Genomic DNA, 23,083 nt, shown 5'->3' on the forward strand with positions numbered 1-23,083 from the left:
TTGTTTGATTTGGAATTTTCCAGAAAAATAAAATAAAAACTTAAACCAGTTCTTTACATGAAATCACCCGAAGCTTGCAAAAACCAACCAATAGCTATTTTCCTTAATTCCACTCTAAACAAACATGCTCAGGCTGACTCAACTTATTGGGCATATTTATTTTGGAAGGGAGAGGGGGGATAAACCATTTTCTTACTCTTTTAGTGTTTGCCTCTTTCCCACTTTAACATAGAATTTGCTATGATAAATTCCAACATGTTTGACAATACAGTATGTAGAGTGTTGCACAGGGAACATCGGGGGAGCCTGAACAGGTACGTATTAACTTTATTACTTTCTTTATATTGTCATCAGCCATCAGCTGCGCATCACTATTACACAAAGCGTAATGGTGCCCTAAGTTTCAGGCACTTTCATCATCCAGTAAAACCTCAGTTCTGTATTAGTTTTTTGTCCCACAGTAGGCCACAAATAGAAAGTTGTGTAATCACTTCCCACAGCTGGACAGAATTGTGGCACACAGACAGATTTCTGGCACATGTTAGAATTCGGAATCACATTATTCAATTGGAGAATAGGACAGATTTAATCAGTGATGTGCATTAGAATAATAAATTTGCCCAAAATGAGGACAGTCAGCCTTACAGCGAGACGGTACACAGATAGACAAAATTGTTTTTGGATATTGTAATCATTTAATTTAGTTAAAGGAGTTTTCCAAGTAAGAAACCTATTAATAGAAATGTGAATCCCGCCCTGCACCTGCTTCTCTCTTCCTCAGCCTAACTACCTTAATAAATAAGAGAAAGAAAATTGTCAGTGGTTCTCAGTGCTAGCAATTATATTAGGAACTGGAAATACACTAGATGTTTTGGGAGATTAGCAGCAGGTAGCTTAGAGTTCCCCCTTCTTCCCCTAAGTTTCCGGTTGTGCCCCTGAAAAAGACAAAGTGGTCTATTGATCAGAGAAAAACTAACAATTTTGTCAAAAGGGACATTTGAGAGCCAACTAGGTAAAAGAGTATTTGATGGAAAAAGTTAGAGCCATATTACACAGGATAATTATAGTTCGAAAAATCGTTAGATTGTTTGGAAAAGAACGATAATCGTTTTGTGTAATTGCAGGCAAAAATTAAATTACCAACGAGAAATCAGACGACGAGAAACGAGAAATTCAGTTCCAAATGTGATTATTTATTTATAATTTGGATGTAAATTGTATGCATAGTTTTATTTCTTTCAGACAGTGTCAGTCTGCTACATTCTCGTTCTCATCACCCAGCAGCAAAGCTCACGTCACTAAAGCTATGTCAAGCTTGTAAAAATATACAGTACTGAAGGCTTGTTTCTTTCCTTTGTCTACCTCTAGGAACAAAATATAATTAAAGATATAAACATCTGTCAGTCTTCCATGAGCAGATTTACTTTCAAAAGGCATATTAGAGGATAAAAGCACTAATAAAATCGCAATGGCTTGTATTTAAAAATGCACCATATTTGCATTTTCACAGCTTAAGGGGGCAGGAAAGCAGCCATTATACAGAAATAAGTTAACATGGTAAACTTGTTAGATCCATTGAATATATAAAATTTTATTGGCTAAGTATACTACATAGCATAATGTTGTACTTTTCCCAAATCCACTATAAAAAGTATTCAGAACTCATAAGTACAGTCAATTTTATGTGAATCGTTAACTTAATATGCTACACAGGAGATATGCTCTGTAAAAAGGAGCTGGAATTGCTTATGGGGATTAATGTATTTACATATGCTCTGCAAACCTAATTCGTAAAGCACTCTTGAAACATGACATTTTTAAGCAAAGAAATTTAAGAAATTTGCTTTGTTTATGAGAAGAAAATAGATCCTGTAATATTCTTTTAAGTGGTTTCCGAATAGGTTACAATATTTACTGGGAACTTTGTCTTCAGCACAATAATTTGATTTATGCAAACTCATACCTTTTTAGAAAATGTGACGGGTAATAAAAAAAATACATTACACATAGGTTTTGGATGGTGAATAATTTAGATAATTGAAGCCTATAACAAATATGTACTTGTCCTCTAAGAAGAAGAAATGTATATTTTCATAAAAAAGAAAGAATTTCTATAACTTACCTAACCAATAAATGGAGGGAAAATAGAGGTAACTCCCAGAAGGCTCATTCAAACCTAATTTCTGATAGTTGTTAAAGGGTTTATGCAAAGAGCAGAAAAGGTCCTACTTCTGCTTTCGGGCACTCCAATGCCTCCCTATGACAATTTCTGATGATAATTTCTGACTCAAGAGGAGCTATATTGTGGACAGCTGATTAATAGCTGTTCGATTTTACCAATGCCGTGGCACACATTGGAGAAACAGATTGCTGAACTCAAGGAGACCAGCCAAACGACAACACTGCCGGCTGCTAGTGAAATCGCTCAATGCAGTAAAGTCCTAGGTGCATTTCCCCCTGGGAAACATGAACATGCAAAAGAGGAGCCCGTGGAGTCTCAAAACACAGGACTAGCCAGATATCCCTCTGGGAAGGACCAAGCCAGGGGGCAGTTCCTGTTACGAAACCACCAAAATCACCATATAAAGTGGCCCTATAAGTCAATGTAATGACAAGGGATAAACCAAGGCTAGGCACACATTGGGCTGCTATTGGACATTTTGGGGGAGATTTATCAAAGGGTGTAAAATTTTGACTGGTGCAAACTGGCCACAGCAACCAATCACAGCTCCGCTTTCCTTTCACCAGAGCTGGAAGCTGAGCTGCGATTGGTTTCTGTAGGCAGTTTGCACCAGTCTAAATTTTACACCCTTTGATAAATCTCCCCCTTTGTGCAGACGTGGTTTTGCCTTTTTTGCTCTCCAGATAAGCTATTTAGAGGCTTTTGCCATGAAAACATTACCTTTATAAGTTGTAGCCTAGTAGAAATAACAAGAGAAATAACACAATTGTTGTGCCCATATAGTTTATTTGGCTCGCTGATTGGAATTGACCCTTTTGTCTAGACTTTGCCTGCTGTGTTGGACATTGGCATTCACTCATGGTTTGACAATGCTTGTATAAACTCTGATTCTGGTTCTGTTGTGATGCTATCTGGGTCTGACCGCTGGTTTGTTTTCTGACTATTCTCTGGACTCTTGTTTTAGTGTGTCAATCTAGTTTTGAGTTGGTCTGTCATCTGCTGGGAAAGCAGAAATTTTGTGACCTCGGTTTTTCAGTTCACATCAGTCATTTCTGCCATTGAATTCAAAGAAAAGGTAAATTTTAGAGATGAGCGAACCTGGAGCATGCTCGAGTCCATCCGAACCCGAACTTTTGGCATTTAATTAGCGGTGGCTGCTGAAGTTGGATAAAGCCCTAAGGCTATGTGGAAAACATGGATATAGTCATTGGCTGTATCCATCTTTTTCAGATAACCTTAGAGCTTTATCCAAGTTCAGCAGCCCCAGCTAATCAAATGCAGATGGTTTGGGTTTGGATGGACTCGAACCCGAACCCTGTTCGCTCATCTCTAGTAACTTTTCTACCGTAGGAATTATAGACATAGTGATCACATACTTGCACAGCTGTATGGAAATCCCAAACACTTTAATGAAGATGAACTCACATGAGTAGGGACACCTCTTCATTGAATATGAAGGCTGTGAATTGCCTAATGGGAGTTGTGGGACCTCTGTTCTCCTGTGGATCCATAAATGCTTAAGATGTAAATAAAGATTTCAATATGCTTATAAGCTAGGTGTATCTAATGATGTCGAATAAGAATTGTTAAAAAAATATTTTATGCAGAACTTTAAATATTAAGATCACATACCTATACGAGATTGGTGTGAGGCACACAGTTTTGTTTTGCAGTGCTGATTTATCTCATTTGCACATCTTTTTACAAGTTAAATAATGTTATCCAAAGAAAAACCTGTGTCTCATAGTTATCTGCAGGATTTGTTTATAAGATAAACTTGTTTTATCGTTTTATTAACCTGATGCTGGAAAAGACACTGATGTAAACATTAGATTGTGTTATCTATATGTCTGAACTAAACTTCTGCTTTGGTGAATTTAGATATACTGCTTAGATATACATTAGAGTTCAGAAGTGCACCATGTTGGTCACAGATCAACACATCCATTAGCAAATCTTTATAGCTTATACCCAACATACACAGGCATGCCAACTTTTTTTTACCTTAACCCTTTGAGGACCAGGCCCAAAATGACCCAGTGGTCCGTGCAAATTTTGATCTTAGTGTTTTTGTTTTTCCCTCCTCCCTTTCTAAGAGCTCTAGCACTTTCAGTTTTCTATCTACAGGGCCATGTAAGTGTTTTTTTTTTTTTACAGGAATAGGTGTACTGTGTAATGGTGTCTTTCTTTTTACCATAACATGTATGACGGAATTCCAAAATTATTATTTATGAAGATATAAATAGGTGAAATCGTAAAAAAGAATGCAATATGGTAACGTTTGGGGGGTTCCTGTGTCTACGTAATGCACTATATGGTAAAAGCAACATGATATCACTATTCTATAGGTCAGCCCGAACACAACCATAAGCAGGTTTACACAGATTCTCTAATGTTATATATATATATATATATATTTTTTTTAATGAAATCCTTTTCTTTGGCAATTAATTATTAATAAAATGGGCCTATTGTGACGCTTATAATGGTCTTATTTTTTTCATCTACGGGGCTGTATGGGGTGTAATTTTTTCCGCCATGATCTCTATTTTTTATTAATTTCATATTTGTGAAGATCGGACATTTTGATCACTTTTTATATATTTTTTTTATATATATAATGTAACATCAAATCGGTAATCTGCGCACTTTTTCCCCTCTTTTCATGTACGCCGTTCGCAATGACGATTGTTATGTTTTAATAGATCGGACAATTACGCACGCTACGGTATATTATATGTTTATTTAATTATTTATTTTATATGTTTTATTTATATAATGGGAAAGGGGGGTGATTTCAACCTTTATCGGGGGAGGGGCTTTGGGGTAGTGTATTGGTGTTTTTAACTTTTTTTTTTTTTTTACACATTTGAAGTCCCTTTGGGAGACTTTTACATTCATTAGTTTGATTTCTTCACTGATCATTGCTATGCCATGCCTGTGCAGGCTCAGTGAGCAGATCGCCGATCGGACCACACAGAGGAAGGTAAGAGACCTCCAGTTGTTCAATACAGCGATCGGGACCCCCGCAGTCACACTGCGGGGGTCCCGATTGGTAAGTGACAGGGGACTTTAAGGAGTTAATGACACGCTGCAGCGTGATTGCTGTAGCCTGTCATTAACGGTGAGGTGCCGGCTGCTGACTGCAGCTGGCCCCCACCTCCTATGAAGCGCGCTCCGCTCTGGAGCGCGCTCCATAGCTGGAGAAACACCCAAGACGTACAGTTACGTCCAGGGTTGTCTGGTGACAGACTTCCATGGCATAACTGTACGTCCAGGGTCGTCTAGGGGTTAAACGTGTTCACACATTCAGATTTTCTAATTGCAATTATTGAATGCAAAGTTAGAAACAGATGATGAAAGGAGGACACATATTAAGGAGCGACTGAGAATTTACCTCTCTTTAAATGGATTATCCAGCATTATAAAAGCATGGCCAATCTTTTCCAGAGACACCACGACTCTTGTGTCCTGTTCACGTGTGGTTTGAAATTAAGCTCTGTTCCCTTCAATCGAACGAGTTGCAAAACCCACCCAAACCTGACATAAGAGTTGTGCTGTTTCTGGAAGAAAGTAGTCATGTTTTTTTACGCTGGATAACCCCTTCAAATCCATTTCTTCCATTCCTGACTTTGTAACTAAGGGCCCTATTACACAGAGCAATAATGGGGCAATTCGGATGATTATCAATCCAAGTTATAAAGACAACGATTAGCTTGAATGATCATCGGCTGATCATTTTTTTAGGTGCAGACCTGAGCTGACAGGTTGTTTAGCCTATCACTGTCTAGGACAGCCACAGACAGTGATTGGCTGAGCGGCCTGTAGAGAAGCTGCAGTGCGGTGCCAGGGAGCAAGCAGAGGGCAGGAGTAGACCACAAATATGGTAATGTATGGACAGGTAATGTATGAACAGTTTAGGGCAAGGGCTGCACAGACATCACTAACAGCTACAGCTCTGGCTAAGTGACAATCGAGCCACTGGTTTATATTGTTGATTGGACCACCATCAGTCTTTCTAATAGGATTCTAACTAAGCCAATTGGAAAAATGTATTGATACCTGTTGCCTGAATCAGACACACACAAAAAGCACACACTTTGAAATAGAGGCAACCTAAATCAAGTTTTGTTTTTTGTTTTTGTGGGAAAAAAAAGGTATTACAGAACCAATCTTAAAGTCTAATTAGCATAACTATGTTTTGGAGGGTAGTATGAAAACAAAGCTTACGAAATGAACACGTGTACTACACATGACCTTTTTAGAAGGTCAGACTAGAACTTGAATTGAGGCAACAATATAGCAGCAAATATCAAGCAAATATAAATTTGACCTAAATCAAGTCCTAAGGGTAAATAAAGAGAACTTTTTGATTGATTTATTAAGGAAAAAATGTGTATATGTGCATGTGACAAAAAATCCCAAATGTTGTTCAATGAGCTGGCTAAGGACTCATTGAGAACAGCTCTTCATGGCTAAACACTTAATTGTGTTTTCTTTGAATCCTGCTTAACATTAATTGGAGTCCAATTAGATGTTGATCAGAATTGATGGTCACATTTGCATTCACTTTCTTTAAATTGTCCAAACAATCTGATGAAATAATTAAATGTGTAGGTAGTATACTCACTTTGACAACTGATCACATCACCTTACATCACATCAACCTAAAAAAGAATTGGAATTCATGTTAAAAAAAAATTAGGCATTTGCAATGGTGTGTTTGTGTCATGTTCATATATACAGGCCACCTGGACGAACTTGCCACTTTGACCCAGCTGAACTATGCCCCGTCTCTGTTCCTATTTAAGTAAAAAAGAAATATTGACATGAGTTTTATTTAGCTTGTGTCTATGGAAAAGTTCATGTAAAAGCTAAAGGTCACATAAGACCTTAAGAAGACTTAAGGTTATAACAGGAAAACAATTCAATGTCTTAACAGACTGACAAGTAATATATTATTATAACTACAGTATATGCTAAAATGTTAATCTGTTATATACATTTGAGCATTGACAATATTGATGACCACAGTCATATAGACACATAAGTTTCACCTTGAAATAATACTTGATAATAATACTGTCCATCAAGTACAATCTCACAGTTTATACTTGGTCCAGATGATGTCAAAGCAAAAAATCCCTGGATGATAGAGGTCAGTGTTACCTCATGGGAACAAAATCCTCCCTGACCCCAAAATGGCAGTCAGATAAATTCCCTGGATCACATTAACCTCATCACCCTTTTCAATAATTATAATTAGTCATAAGGTAAGAATCTAGTCTCTATTATAGACTGTGCCATTAATACCTCCTAAATTAGGGTCTTCCATATATGCTTGTCTGGACAATGATTATTTCAAACAGAAATTGTGCTGAGACCTATTAAAGTTTCATATTAATCTATTGGTTTAAGGTTTAGAGGAAAGAAGAGGCCAATGGGAAATTCCTCCCCGTTATAACTTAATCTGAAAATGAGGAAAGTCTCATTTTCATTTCCTTTCTTGAACATTAAGCCATGTATCCTTTCCGTGTTGTCGTTTCTCATCACTGATGAAACGCGAGGGAAAGAAAGAAGAAAATACTGGAGGAAATAGGGATCAGTTAAAAAACCCTCAAAATTCTTGGTCATCTATTGATAAATTTAACATAGTTGGATACTGAAATATGAGAATTTCATGAGAGGAAGCTCAGGATAATTCACAATTTTTGTTTAACGGTCCAGTCACTCCGCGAATTTCAGTGTAATATTTTTCATCAGCAATCCGCAAATTTCCATTCGTATTGCATCTGAATTTTTTGCTGATTTGCAAAAATTACTATTTGCAGATTGCGGATCCTTATTTTTGCAGATGACATCCCAAAAAATATGGATTCCCATAGGGTTCTATTAGTGTGTCTGTAGAGGAATTTCGGTCCGCACTAGGGCTTGTCTTTTTTTTTTTTTTTTTTCCGGCATGGATCACAGCCCTGTACACACCTACAGATGCGTGAATGGGCCATTGAAAAACAATGGGGGAAATTTATCAAGGACTTTGAACCTATTTTTAAGTGAATAATTGCATTTTTGACCCAAGTCCTATTTAAGAACCAGTATTCAATGGGCAAATATTTTTTAGATGTAACTTTTTTTTTTTTAAATCTGCCTGTTTTGAGTATTCACCCAGATGTTTCCGATAATCCTGGATTATCATTCACAATTGAATGATAATCGTGTAATAGCAGACGTTTGATAGAATTTGGACCTATTTTTATCGTTGATCATTTGCGAATCGTTTGTGCATTGTTCGGTGTAATAACATGTTGTTCGGTCGTTCGCAGTAGAGATGACAGGACGACTGCAGGAACCATCATAAGTAACGATCATCTTTCTGTGTAATTGGGTGAACGATTTCAGGTCATCCGCTATAGTGGTTTTTTAAGATAATTTATTGTTAACCCCTTCAAGACAGAGCCCTTTGATGCACAAAAGTCCGGGTCAAATTAATGCAAAGTTTCTCCTTGCCTTCTAAGAGCCATAGCGCTTTAATTTTTCTATCTACAGGGCTGGTTGGGGTGTCATTTTTTCCACCATGATCTCTAGTTTTTATTAATATCATATTGGTGTAACAGAAAAATTCTGATAGCTTTTTATATTAAAAAAAAAATCAGATTTTTTATTTTAAAAAATCAGCAATCCTGGTATTTTTTTCCCCGCCACTCACCGTGCGGGTACAATAATGTAATATCTTAATAGATCGGACAGCTTTGCACACTACGATATATAATGTTTATTTTATTTTTAAAAATATTTTTATAATGGGCTTTTATTACACTTTTTTTTACACTTTTTTCACAGTAAAACATGCAATCATTAGCATAGCATAGATCAGTGTTATCGGCAGTCTATGCATAGAGCCTGCCTGGGAGCAGACTCTATGCATAGAATGCCGAACCCACAGGACAGAGGTAAGAGGCTTACCCCCGCCCATCGGTACATGCCATAGGGACCCCCACAGCATGGCTTCGGGAGTCCCGATAACTCAGTGACAGATGCTTGTTCTGTCACTGAGTACCTTAAACGTCGCAATAGCTATAGATTGTGGTGTTTAAGGGATTAATGAGATGCAGCTGCAGGATCGCAGCTGACTCTCATTACCTTGGCCCTCCAGACACTGATGTGTGCGGGACTGCTCTCATTGCAGCGGTCTCGCACACATCAAACCCCTTCAGTGTCAGGAAAGTGCTTATACGCTCCTGCTGCACTTGTTATGTGCAGCAGGAACGTATAGCTACGTATTGCTGATGTGAAGGGGTTAATCGTCTAAATTTTTTTTTTTTAGGTAATCTACCAATACATGGTGGTTGCCATAATACAGTGAGTCTACTGCCTCTTGTTGCCACGCTGAGACCTCCAACCTCCAACAAAAAATGTTATATAGTATGAATATGCTGTTTTACAATACATCTAAAAACATGGGGTGGGGGATTTATCATTTCTTATACATGTGTTATTTGTGTTAATATACAATCTTAAGAAACCAGAATAGGCACTGAAAGGAATCCTAAACAATTCACCATGTTTTCTGACATATGATACCCCAAAATATTCAGGCCGAGGACCAATCAACAAATGCCAGAAATTTTTAGATGCAGTGATTGCTGCACAAAAGGATCATACCAGATACGTAGGTTCAAATACTTGTTTGATTTAGTTCTTGTCCCTACCAGATTCACACAAAAATCTAACAAACTCTTAAGACTTCAGAAACTCTTAAGCAACAATATACTTAAAATAAATGTAGATTTGAAACTGTAATTGTAAGTTTCTAACTTGTTTATCATATTGGGTTTATGTTCTCAAAATGAGACACAGTTGTGTATCGCTATTGTTCTACCAATTACATTACATGAAATAATAAACTATTGTTAATATGATGCAGACAAATATAATACTTTTTAAAGGCGTTGGATTTAATAATGTGCCAAAAATCTGGAGTATATTATTTCTTTTTCTGACATTCATAATGCTCTGGCCTCGGTAATATCCCGCTAAAAAGAAAAAAATGGAGGCATGTACAGGATGAAAACTCTTCCATTGTAATATAATTTGTAAGGGGTCCTTTCTGAATATTCACATGTAACTGTTAAGCAATTGAGTTTACATCCTTTCACTATAGTAGCAAAAATTCTTAGTAACTGCAAAATACTAATACACAGCACACTTTATGATTACAGGAACACAATTCATTGCATTTATGCTTAATGTATTAAGTATTAGGTTTTCAAGCATTCTCTGACTGGGTATGGGGGAAGCATATGATACTGCAGGATTTCTCAGAGAGTTAGATTACAGAGCCAGATTCTCCTGCCACTATAGAGCTGTGGAAGACTACTCCCTTATTACAGTTTTCCTAGCCTCAATGTTTAAAAATGACGTCTCAAACCCCTGCAGAGACCAAGAAGCGGTCGGGCAGCGCAGATCGGAAAGGCGCGATCCGGGACACTCCACTGCAACCGGGGGGGGGGGGGGGGGTAAGGGGACATCATTGCCCTCATCCACCTCCTCCCCTGCCATAGGAAAAAATAGCCCCCCAGCCCGGAGTACCCCTTTAAGTGATTAAAGGGAGCCTGTCACCATTAAAATAGCTACTTAAGCTATTAGGATCATGTTATAGAGCAGAAGAAGCTAAGTAAATTGATATATATATATATATGTATATATATATATATATATATATATATATATATATATAGAAAAGATTCAGTATAACTGGTAATATATTGACTTAAATCTCTGATGTTTCCATGCTAAAGAGTCCAGTCCATTGAGTGACACTATCCAGAGGACTCCTTAGCCCAGCAACATCAGGAAATTCCATCAATGAATTATAAGTTATACTGACTCTTTTCCCACAAGGAATATATCAACCTGCTCAGTTCTTCTTGCTCTATAACATGATGATGAAAGATTACATAACATTGTCTTGTTGACAGGTTCCCTTTAAGGGAATATAAAATTATACCCACCTATTTAAAAAAAAAAAAAAGAAGTCTTCATTGGTAGGTGTACCAAAATGCAAAGATTCATGTAACTTTAGGCTATGTTCACACTGCGTATGAATCCGTCCGTAGTGCGAACCGCGAATATACGCAGGTAGTTTTGAGGTTGATGCGTTCGCTTGAAAGTATACGATATACGCCCGCACAGTGCACACTACGTATGAGCTTACGGCCGGATCGTATACGGCGCCGTGAAAATTGAACAAGACCATTGTTTCCATGCGGTCCCGTACGAAGTACTTATTTCAGCCAAATTGAACTTGATTTTTCGATCCAAAAGGTTCTGTGTGGTTTATGGGGCTGGGCGAAGATTTCCAAGTAAATGACCTGCCTCAGATCGCTTCGAAACAAGCTAGGGAAGCATAACTTTACTACGGCCGTATGTTTGCGGTTCATCCGGCCGCATGTCTATTTTTCCCACGCCCGTAGTTTCAGCCGCACATGTACAGCGGCGTACGATCTATGGACGGATTCATACGCAGTGTGAACATAGCCTAACATAGCAGAATATAAAATGTAATTTTATAAACATTGAAAGGAGAGCTTTAATGTGGGTATGTTCGAATGTCCTAAAGCCTACAAAAACATTGTGCAGTGAATGAAAGTGTAGGCCACCATAAGCACACCTGTTCCTGTCTCTAGATGACAATTTAGATCTTATATCCAAAGATTTATGTTAACAGTTTAAGTGATTTATGTTAACAGTTAAACAAGCCCTTTCTGTTTCTGACAATGGGTCAGAAGGTCAGAAGGTGAAGCAGCCTCTGTACCTTGTCCAAGGTTAAAGAGTCTCTTGAGGAAAGACATTTATCATACATTATATCCCTAGGCCCACTTCTTGAACCACACTGTTAGCATCTCCCTTCAGCTGTTTCTCTGCTCACTGACTCAGGTGTTTTTGTTTGGAGCCAGAAGCCGGTCCAATCGGGATTCTGTTGTATTACAGCTCCATGCAGTTCCAATTGTGCTGAGCTATTGCCCATTTGTGTGTATGGGGCCTGAGGGAAATAACGGCTCTGTGACTGGTTTAAAATCCACGATATATAGATAATTATGAAATTCCTATAAATACATTTAACACATACCTTCTGGTGACCTGCGTGTGTGTGGTCACCTACTAAACTAGCAAACCCTTATCTGATCCCATCTTGGAGCCCCATATTGTTATATACATGTATTGTTTACATATATATATATATATATATATATATATATATATATATATATATATAAACCAGAACTTAAAGGAGTGTTCTACTGTAATATTGTGGAAGTAGACTATGTCCGTGAGAATATCTAGCTTTTCTCTTTCTGTTTAATGTTCACCCTCTTTACATCCTTATAATCGTGTACTCTGACCTTAAAAATAAACTGTACTATGGAGATTATTTTAGCTAACAAGTATTTCCTGTGAAAATAAGAATTCCTGCTGACACCACTTCCTGTTCACCTTGTGTCTTAATTCTCAATTTACAATTCTCCAAGCAGGCATTCAGAAGAAGGATTTAGGAGCTCTAGACCTAGGGGAGAAAAAGACGCAATCCAGGTGCTTGTGTTTGGAGAAGCTAAATCATTACATCTCGCAATAAAAGTGATTTTGCATTGTGTATCTACTGTAATGTTGAATTTTTTGATGAAAGATAAAGCTGAATAGCTCTCAAACATTCAACCATTAATTGATGCTCTCTGGGAACATCAAAGGAAGAAATGTAAGTTAAAGCAGACTAAAGTCTGTCAGATGTAAATAAGAACTATGACACACTAGAAAAACTAAATTTAACTAGCAAATGTACATAAAAATAATAAACTGAAAGAGAAATTTAAATACACTTTCTGGAACACCTAATGTAACAAGAGCCCAGTAGATACAGTTATTTGTGTCTTATTTCTTTATGAAAAACACCCTATATTTTATTTCTACTAATAAAATATTCGTTTTTCTGGGCCGCTGTCTCCCTTCACTGCATCTCCAGGTACAAGGAAGTAGAACAGAGGAGCAGAGAACTTTAAGTTACCTGCTTTGCCATTCACTCACAGACTGCAGGAACCTCAGGCTTCCAACCTGTGAGCAGCTGGAATGCAAGTACAATGATATAATGTCATGACGGACGCCTGGGTATCCTGCCACTCTGTGTCTCACAGGCTGGAGGCCAGAAAATAGGTCAGTGCTCTATGCATTATGAAAACCATGGGGTTAGAATAACTGTATGGAGGCCCAGAGGGACATTATTACTGCATGAGGTATGGAGAGCTTAGGAGAGTTATTATCACTATATGAAGGCACAAGGTTTATTAATACTATATGGGGAACCGGTGCATTATTATGTGAAGGTGCAGGGACATAATTAACATATGGAATCACAGGGGGCATTATTACCATACGATGGCACAGGGGCATAGTGGGGGAATTAATAATTTATAGGGCACAGTGGGGGCATTAATACTATTGAGGGAACAGGGGGTATTATAACAATATGGAGGCATGGGGCATTATGTCAGTATGAGGAACTATTAGTAGGTGGGACATTATTACTGCATCGGAGTACAAGGGGTATTTAAATTGTATGAGGGCACAGTAAGGCCATTCCAAGGGGCACTGGGGGCATTATCAATCAGTGTTGGGCGTGCAGTTCTGCATTGTTAATGAGAGGGTGCACTGGTGGGTCCATTATTAGTAAGAGCCTTTTTACTACAGCATACGGCACATTAATAGGGGCACCACACTCTTCAAAGTCGAGTCACAGTTGGAAATCATCATGGTCATCAGATGGTGAAGAAGACAGAAAGAGAACACCTCCAATCAGAAAAGAAATTAAATGTGTGTCACTGGATGTAAGTTATACAAACTGCAGTGCACCTATATAATACTAGTATCTACCACTAAATGGGAGGAATATTGGTTATATTGGTATCTAAAGTAGATACAGTCTATGTGGTGCTGGTATGTATAGTTTTTTTCCCCCTTGTAAGATGCTGTTAGTAAGTGCAGAACTGTATTATGCAGTGTATTTTGAGATATAATAATTATTTGGAAATAGGGCTTACATATTTATTGGTATAGGTTTCATTATAAATCAATATCTAGATAAGGATAAACTATTGTACAGAACCCTTATATATGAACTATGCTTATTTTAGAGTAAAGGTTTCTTCATCTACCGTCACAGCCACATACATTTTATTACTACTTATAGTCATTTACATTTTGGTGCTTCATAGAATTATGGTCAGACTATTCTGAAGTCCATCCACCATGACATACAAGCTCCTCATGAAAGGCCAAAACTTTATTGCTAAATTTCCTGTGTTGTGTCTCGTATCGACAGTCCAGCAGGGTGTGTGTGCTTTGTAATTAAAGATCTGACAACTCATAGATTAATATAGTCTCATCAGTGATGAATATTGTATTTCATCCAGAAACAAAGGAGTGTCAGGAGAGTTGCATACTGAAACTTTTCTGTATGATTTTAGTGGGTTCCCCCAATGATATGTGATTATCAATGTCTGTGCAGCCCTTGCTTTGAAAGTGTAAAATAATAAAATTTAAGTTACCTGTCTGCGCTCCACGGAGTCGTGCTGTCTTCACCCCCCTCATGGCAGCCGCTGCTGGCAGGTCTGAAGCTGTCTTTGAAATGACAGGCCACTCAGACTATCAACTGTGGTGAGCTTGGCAAATCAGGAAGAAGCAGAAAGTACTGTACACCAGGGAGCTCTGTTAGGTACGTATAAATATTATTTGTTTTTATACCCAGTCATCAGCTGTCAGCTACACATCACTATTATGCTGCGTTTACAGGAACGATTATCGTTCAAATTTTTGCATAAATGATTGCATTTGAGCAATAATCGTTCCGTGTAAACACAACAAACGATGAAACGACAAGCGAGAAATCGTTCATTTTGATCTTTTAACATGTTCTTAAATAGTCGTTCGCTGAAAATTCGCAGATCGCTTTGTGTAAACAGTCTTTCACCGATTTACCCTATGTAAAAGATGGGCTTAAGCGATCTTAAAAACGATCGCAATAACGATCAAAATGAACAATTTTTCGCTCATTCCTTGATCGTTTGCTGTGTTTACACAGAACGATTATCGTTCAAATGCGATAATTATTGCGAAAATTCGCGAAATAATCGTTCAGTGTAAACGCAGCATAAGATAGAAATTGATACAGATATTTAAACCCAAATCAAGTCAATTTTAGCAGCCGAACGAACATAAATTTGTTGCAGAGTTTCCCCATTGACTTTAATGGAAATCACCAATCCAATCTGCAGGCAATCACAGGCTTTCACAGTCACGTATGATAACTTATCAATGCTGGAGCCAAATTGAACTAGTTGGTCCAATTTTTTGGGGGGTGGATTTCCCTGTGGATCGAAGGTCAGATTTTCAACAAAAATATTTGCAGCAAATCTAACCCATATGCATCTCTGTGCTAAGTGTTAGTCCTCATCACAGTCCTCTGGACACAGTGGCGGTCTTTGGCACCAAGCACCCCAAGCGATCGCTTGGGGCCCCCAACATCCAGGGGGGCCCCCACGTCCCCCTCTTGTGCTCAAGACCGCTGGACAGGGCCGCTGCCGCGCTTGCTGCTGCCATCTGAACTGTAACTATGAGCACTCGTAATGAGCGCTCATAGTTACATGCAGCAGCACTGACAGGGCGGGAGACATTGGCCCCCTTCCTGTCAGTCACTCTTGTGGCCGCAGAAAGGGCAGCTTTGTCCTTGTGGTGCCGGCGCTCCAGTGACATCACTGGAGCAACGGCGCCAGGACAAGGCGAGTGCGGCCTCTTGTGATCGCAGGGAAAACCCTTCCTGTGGCCACAAGAGTGAAGAGAAGAGGAGACGCCCGGACCTAGGTGAGTATAAGTGTTTGTTTTATTGTGTTATATACTATATGGAAGGGGGAGCACACAGGGGTCTGTTTAACTGGGGAGCGCACATCGGGGGTCTATATAATTAGGGGGAGCACACAGGGGGGCTATATAACAGGGGGAGCACACAGGGGGGCTATAGACTACTGGGGCTTCACAGAGGGGTCTATATACTACTGGGACAGCAGAATGGGGTCTATATACAACTTGGAGAGCACACAGGAGATCTATATCCAAGTGGGAGAACACACAGGGGGGGGCTATATACTACTGGGGGAGCACACAGGGGTCTATATACTACTGGTGGGGCACATAGGGGGTCTATATACTACTGGGGGAACATACAGGGGGTCTATATACTACTTGTGAGGCACACGGGTGGTCTATATATAACTGGGGGAGCACACAGGGGTCTGTATACAACTGGGGCAGCACAAAATGGGTCTATATAATACTGGTGGGGCACACAGGGGGTCTATATACTACCGGGGGAACCACACAGGGGGTTTATATACTACTGGAGGAGCACACAGGGGTCTATATCCAAGTGGGGGAGCACACAGGAGGTCTATATCCAAGTGGGGGAGCACACAGGGGGCCTATATACTAGTGGGGGAGCACACAGGGGTATATACAACTGGTGGCAGCACACAGGGGGTCTATATACAACTGGGGCAGCACACAGGAGGTCTATATACTTCTGGGGGAGCACACGGGGGGGGCTATATATAACGGGGAACACACAGGGGTCTATATACTACTGGCGGTAGCGCACAAGGGGTATATACTACTGGGGGCAACACACAGCGGTCTATTGTTTTGGAACGTGTGTCGAGGGGGGGGCCCCACACATAACTTCGCTTGGGGCCCCAGAAATACCAAGACCGCCCCTGTCTGGACAGCATGGTTTTTGATTTTGTACAAATGATAATACAGAGTCTGTGTGACTATTGAATTGTTTATAGTATTGTTATAAAATTTCATTTATAAATTGAGAACATCTATAGTTTACTCTGCATTGGCTACAATAGGCAAACAAGCACAACTACAAACTAACCATACATTCACACAATTCTTTGAATTAAGTTTTATATGTAATGTCCACCCCTGTGCCAAATCTAACAAACAAGGGTTACTAACAAACAGAGAATATGCTGTTTCATACAATACAATGCAGCCGGATGATAAACCTAGATGCTAAAGTGAAAACTCCAGAATCTGCAAAGTAATCAGTTCCTGTAACCAGTAGAGCAGGTTAGAGAAGAATGTGAATGATACTTTCTGTAATCATTCCTTCTGTGTTATGGCAGCTGTCATTCTCTACCTGTGACGGCAGCAGGAATAGCATGAACAATAAAAGCAAATGGGCTGTCCGTTTTGGTACAGGTCATACAGGAAGCATACGCAACGTGCTGTATAAACAGCTGATTTGTGTTAACTGGCTGATAAAGATTTGTCATGAGTATCATGGGTGTACTAGCCTGGGCGTGGGCCTATACTTTCAGTAGACTGAATTCCACTATGTGTTATATGCTTTCTCACACCTCACCCAGTTGTCCTGTTCTGCCCTCCATTTCAGACAGAACTGTAAAACTTTACAGCAGTGCTCAGCATTATAGTTTCAGCTCTGTGCGTTATATTTCTTTGTGATTTCAGTCACCGACAGGCTTCCTCATTGTGCTTCATTTTGCTAATATTTTGTGGGGAGTTCCTTTTGTTAATGTGGAATATATTTAATGTATAAAAATAATAAATCTAAACTAACAAATAACAAATAAACTAAAGCAAATCAAGAAAAATATATGTCTGCTTTACATTAAGTTTCACGTAGCACTCAAACATCATGATGAAGCTTGTCAGCCTGTCCCCTGGTCAGGACCTTCTAAATGACAGTGATCAGACACACACTTTCACTGGAATTTACATTAGTAAACGTAAGGTTACCTAAGACATTAATCTTCAATGAATCTTTTCCTTTAAGTAACTAAACATATGCTTGCAGCCTTAAACTACTTAAATACAAATAATTTGTCATTTAACTCTTATCCATTTAATTTCCATTTAGGCTATGTTCACACACTGTAAAATAATATCAGACAACAGCTGTAAATGTGAGGTAAAAATACAGGCATATTTTGAATATATAAATGTGCTTCATTGAAGTCAAAGGGGAATTAGTCAGCAGTGTACACAATGTATAGAATAGCAATGGAAACTGATTCCGATCATCCAAAAAATTAACATGCTCATTATTTACCACCTGCTTTTGCAAAAAAATAAAATAAAGAGGCTGTTTTTCTCACCTGTTTGCGCAGCTGGAAAAAAAAACAATTGTCCTCAGCTAAAACAAATTATAGTTTAAGGCACTGTCACTGTCTGCTTTATAACCCCACCATCAAATACTACGTTATGGCTTCTGAATTCTGCAAATGGCAACAAAATTTACAAATGCTTGAGCAATAGTTTTTTTTTTTTTTTTTTGTGTGTGTCATCTGCACCTGCTGGGCTGCATGAGAAATCCAACCCATTATGTCTAGTACCAGCTTATCCTCAAAGCATGAACAACCTATTAATGCTTAATTTCTACTTTTAGGGTACCTTCACATGTACCGGATCCGCAGCGGATTTCACGCTGCGAATTTGCAGCAAAATACGATGCAGATCAAGTGTCATTTAACCCTATTGACAATACATACTCGCAGCGGGATTGACATCCCGCTGTGAGTATGTAAATTAACCCTACAGCGGCCTGAGCATACTGCCAGAGGCACCCATCCTCCTGCACAGACCGATCGTGCAGGCTCCCCTCCATAGTGCTGCTGCTGTCGGGCACGGCTCTTAACGTCCCGAGCCGTGAGGAGAGAGCCATGCCCAGCAACAGCAGCAGCACAGCGGAGGGGAGCCTGCGCGATCGGTCTGTGCAGGAGGATGGGTGCCTCTGTCAGTACGTTCCGGCCGCTGTCAGTGTTATGCTCCGGCCGCTGGGGGGTTAATTTACATACTCACAGTGGGATATCAGTCCCGCTGCGAGTATGTATTGTCAATATTGTTGAATGACACTGGATCCACAGCGGATTATGCTGCAAATCCACTGCGGATTTGGTAGGTGTAAAGGCACCTTAAGGCTGTGTTTCCACAACATAAAAATATGGGCAAATAACATGCGGGTTTTTTTTTTATATTGATCATTAATAATGGCCGTTGTTTTAACCCCTTCCCGTTGTTTTAACCCCTTCCCGCTTCAGGGCGTTCAGAGGGGGGCCACACGGTGACCCCCCTGCCTTCTGATCCCGGGTACCATGTGTAGCCCAGGGCCGTGGCTTTTAGCAAGGGGCGGCCCGATAGCTGCACCCGCTAATTATACTTTTAAATGCCGCTGTCAAAACTGACAGCTCTATGCTAAAAGAACTTTATTTTTTTGTCATAGGCGTCGCAATTCTGACTTTACCCCTCAGGTCACAATGTGTGTATATGGTGTTCCACCCAGAAAAGCGCAAGCGGGTGATGTTATAACGTATAGATCCTTGTACAGTCGTCTACTATTTATGATGCAGATTCTCCACACCAGTTATTGATGTAGATCCTGATTAGATGTGTACATACAGGATATTAATCTTTCCATCAGGACACATTGAACAGTGTGTATGGGGATCTTTCTAGATGCCTTGTTGTAATGCAGCGATTGGCATATCAATGCCTATTATTGTTGGTGTATAGTCTCTATGGGAGATACTTGTGTAGATCATGTCTAGGTTCCTGATAAGTGTATGTGTAGCTGCTTTTCTACAAGTGAACTATGTCCTTTGGGGCTGACATTGCGCATAAGTGTAGATTCAACCAATTATACTTTGGCTATTTCATAGATTGATTAATGACACAGTATGAGTAACTTCTCTGCGCCGATATGCTGTTCTAATGTGGTTATATTCATCTTTTATATGTAGTAAGGTCTTGTTATCAAATGTGATATGCCCGCATGCGCGGAGTGTCTATGATGGGTATGGACGCCATCTTGGTGACGAATGAGGGGCCATGTATTGTAAAACGTGTTTGGCGCATGCACATAGCTAAGCCTGGCATCACGCGGCCATATGTGGTATTGGTGAGATACTATGTATTGAAGAACGCGTTTGACGCGTGCACATAGCTAAGCCTGGCATCACACGGCCATCTTTGGTGCTGGCGAGACTGCTTGATACTGGCGCATGAGCAGAGCAGATGTGAGCACGCCACGGGCACCATCTTTAGTGTGTACGGACCTGCAGGTACGCGGATTTAGACTCTCCTCCACTTGTAAGTTAATATGTCCATGTGTACAGTATTATAATTTATTGTTTTGGATATAGAAGCAACCCTAGACAACCAGAGCGTACCCCTGACGAAGTTCCGGGTTCGGGTTGTAACGCATAGGGGGCTTTGGACCCCACTCAGCTGACCACACTCTATTTGGTGACATCTCATTTTGTGTACTCTGGTTTAGTTAGTCACTTTGACATATACCTTTAATTCATATTTTTTCACATTGTATATTGTATTTTGTAGACCTCTTGCACTTGCACTTTGGTACATTGTGATCTGTTTCATCTTTGTGTTTTTTACATTATTTATATTTATCTGGTAGAGTGTGTGTTCATGTATTTTGAGCTGAGTGTGGGGAGGTAGGGATCCCATGTATTGTTTATGGGTCGCTCCTGGATATTTCTTTGAGTATTTTAAGTGTTTTTAATGTTTTTTGGGGACTTGGGTAGGGTTGCTTTTTGTTTCTAGTAATATACTAATAAAAATGATGTTTATATACTTTTATTATAGTTGTGTGCCTGGTGGTTTATGACATACATCTGTTTTCCAGCCAGGGACAGTGCATATGGTTGAGCTGACATACCATATTTGACCGTGATGATACAGAAGCTTTGCCTGTGCTGAGTGGCTATCAGTGATAGGTGGGCACCCGATGCAACTGCAGAAACCCAAGCCACACTCGGATCCCTGCAGTTAACCCTATAGATGCTTCAGCATCTATAAAGATAAGAGGGAGAATTCCCCATCTGAGCCCTTCAAAGTGATCGCAGAGTCCCAGTGGTAGCTATGACAACTAGCGGCCTCCTTGGTAGCTACAGAAGCCAATTAGACTCTGCCCTAAGGCTATACCTGTGACAGGTATAATACACTGCAATGTATTATGCTTGTCATCAGGCAACCCGACAGTGAAGTCCCAATGTGGGACAGTAAAATAATATGTAAAAAAAAAAAAAAAGTACAGTGAAATAAACACAAAGGGGGGTATTTATCAAACAAGGTGTAAAGTGAAACTGGCTCAGTTGCCCCTAGCAACCAATCAGATTCCACTTTTCATTTGTGAGGAATGAAAGGTGGAATCTGATTGGTTGCTAGGGGCAACAGAGCCAGTTTCACTTTACACCATGTTTGATAAATCTCCCCCAAAATCCCTATATCCCTCCATGCAAATAATAAATGAAGAAAAAAAATTACAGATATTTGGTAGGACCGCATGCATAACGTCGCTGGCAATAAGTATGCGACGGGCCATTTTTATTTTAATTTGACCACATGTGCTTCAGATGTTTTTTTTTTAAATGAACAAACTTTTGACCTATTCATTCCCATTTATAAGCCCATCTACCATGTGACATTTGTAAAACCTGTGTCTTCTTATGTGGCAGAGATGCAACCCTTTGAACTAATATAGATATACCCCTGGTTCTGGAGAAATTCTGATTAACAGGAGTCACAGATCTGAGTGAATGGTGATCTTTTCCATTGCTTCCTTTAAATGTGTTTGACATGTCCTGACAAAGATAATGTGCAGGCCAAATAGGAAAGCCATATATTTTATTGGACTGTAAATACTGTGAGTAATATTGTATTGTGGTGCTTAATCTATTACAATTGTAATTCATGTAACTTTTCTTCTCCTTTTACTGCCTGATTCTATTGCAATGGTTTACAGCTGGATTTACTATTCCTATTGATTTAGTGACCTTTATACATCTGTCTGAACATGCTTATTATGAATACATTTTCCTCATAGCTTTTTCTTTTAAACCTAGAGATGTTTAGAATTGTCAGCTGTGTTATTTCATCCTCACCTGTGACATTGCGGCTGAAAGTTAACAGAAAATCAAACATTGTGATTTGTGATTCTTCCAGAAGCTTGTATGCAGTTTAGAACTTTTCACAATGTGGTCATATAGAAGTGTCACATATTCATATCCTGTAACAAGAAAATGTCAGTATGTCAAACAATACAATATATTGAGCTGTACACTTGAATAAATAATCAACTTCATACTGATATACAGGACGCATGCCAACATGGATGACATAGGGAGAATCATTCTCTATAGCCACATAATGTTGGATGTCACTATACCCCTCAATCCTGCTTTCACTTGCTAAAGCATCCTGACTAGAGATGAGCAAAGCACATTTAGCAAACATTTTATTTTGTTGAGAAAACGAACTATTGATAAATTTGTTATCAAAATTAGCAAAAAAAAAAAAAAAGGTTAATCCACCTGTCCACACTCCCCCAGTGTCATCTTCCATGTCTTCAGCCGCCTGCTCAAGTAATCAGTGACTAAGGGAGAGCATCACAACCAGTGATTGGCTAACACAATAGTGATAGCTCGCTCAGCCAATCACTGACTGGCTGAGCAGGTTATCAGCACCACGGCCAGTGATTGGCTGAGCGGGCTGTCACTTTGTGTCTTGAGAGTGATAACCTGCTCAGCCAGTCAGTGGCTGTGCTGCTGTCCCTTAGTCAGAATTTGGCTGAAAACATGGAAGAAGACACTGGGGCAACACGGACAGGTATGTATAGATTAGTAAAAGGGGTTATCTAGTGCTACAAAAACATGGCCACTTTCTTTCAGAGACAACACGACTCTGGTCTCCAGTTCAGGTGCGGTTTGCAATTAAGCTCCATTAAATTCAATGGAACTGAGCAACAAAACCCCG

At 39.5% G+C, this 23,083-nt stretch overlaps 1 long non-coding RNA gene across 2 annotated transcripts in view; it reads right to left on the bottom strand.

Moving 5' to 3' along the window:
- Positions 1 to 1,172: 1,172 nt before the first annotated feature.
- LOC138793683 (uncharacterized) overlaps positions 1,173 to 23,083 on the bottom strand; it is a 29,243-nt gene continuing 7,332 nt past the window's right edge. Inside the window, exons 2-5 of one of the 2 annotated variants that reach the window (XR_011363316.1) lie at positions 22,213 to 22,337; positions 6,813 to 6,849; positions 3,608 to 3,681; positions 1,173 to 1,362 (exon numbers count right to left, since the gene is read on the bottom strand). This is a non-coding gene — a long non-coding RNA (uncharacterized lncRNA). Of the gene's footprint in view, positions 1,363 to 3,558; positions 3,682 to 6,812; positions 6,850 to 22,212; positions 22,338 to 23,083 lie in introns of both variants that reach the window. The other variant, XR_011363315.1, reaches the window with a different exon arrangement.

The sequence above is a fragment of the Dendropsophus ebraccatus genome, chromosome 5 (genome assembly GCF_027789765.1).
Source record: "Dendropsophus ebraccatus isolate aDenEbr1 chromosome 5, aDenEbr1.pat, whole genome shotgun sequence".
NCBI classification, from domain to species: Eukaryota; Metazoa; Chordata; class Amphibia; order Anura; family Hylidae; genus Dendropsophus; species Dendropsophus ebraccatus.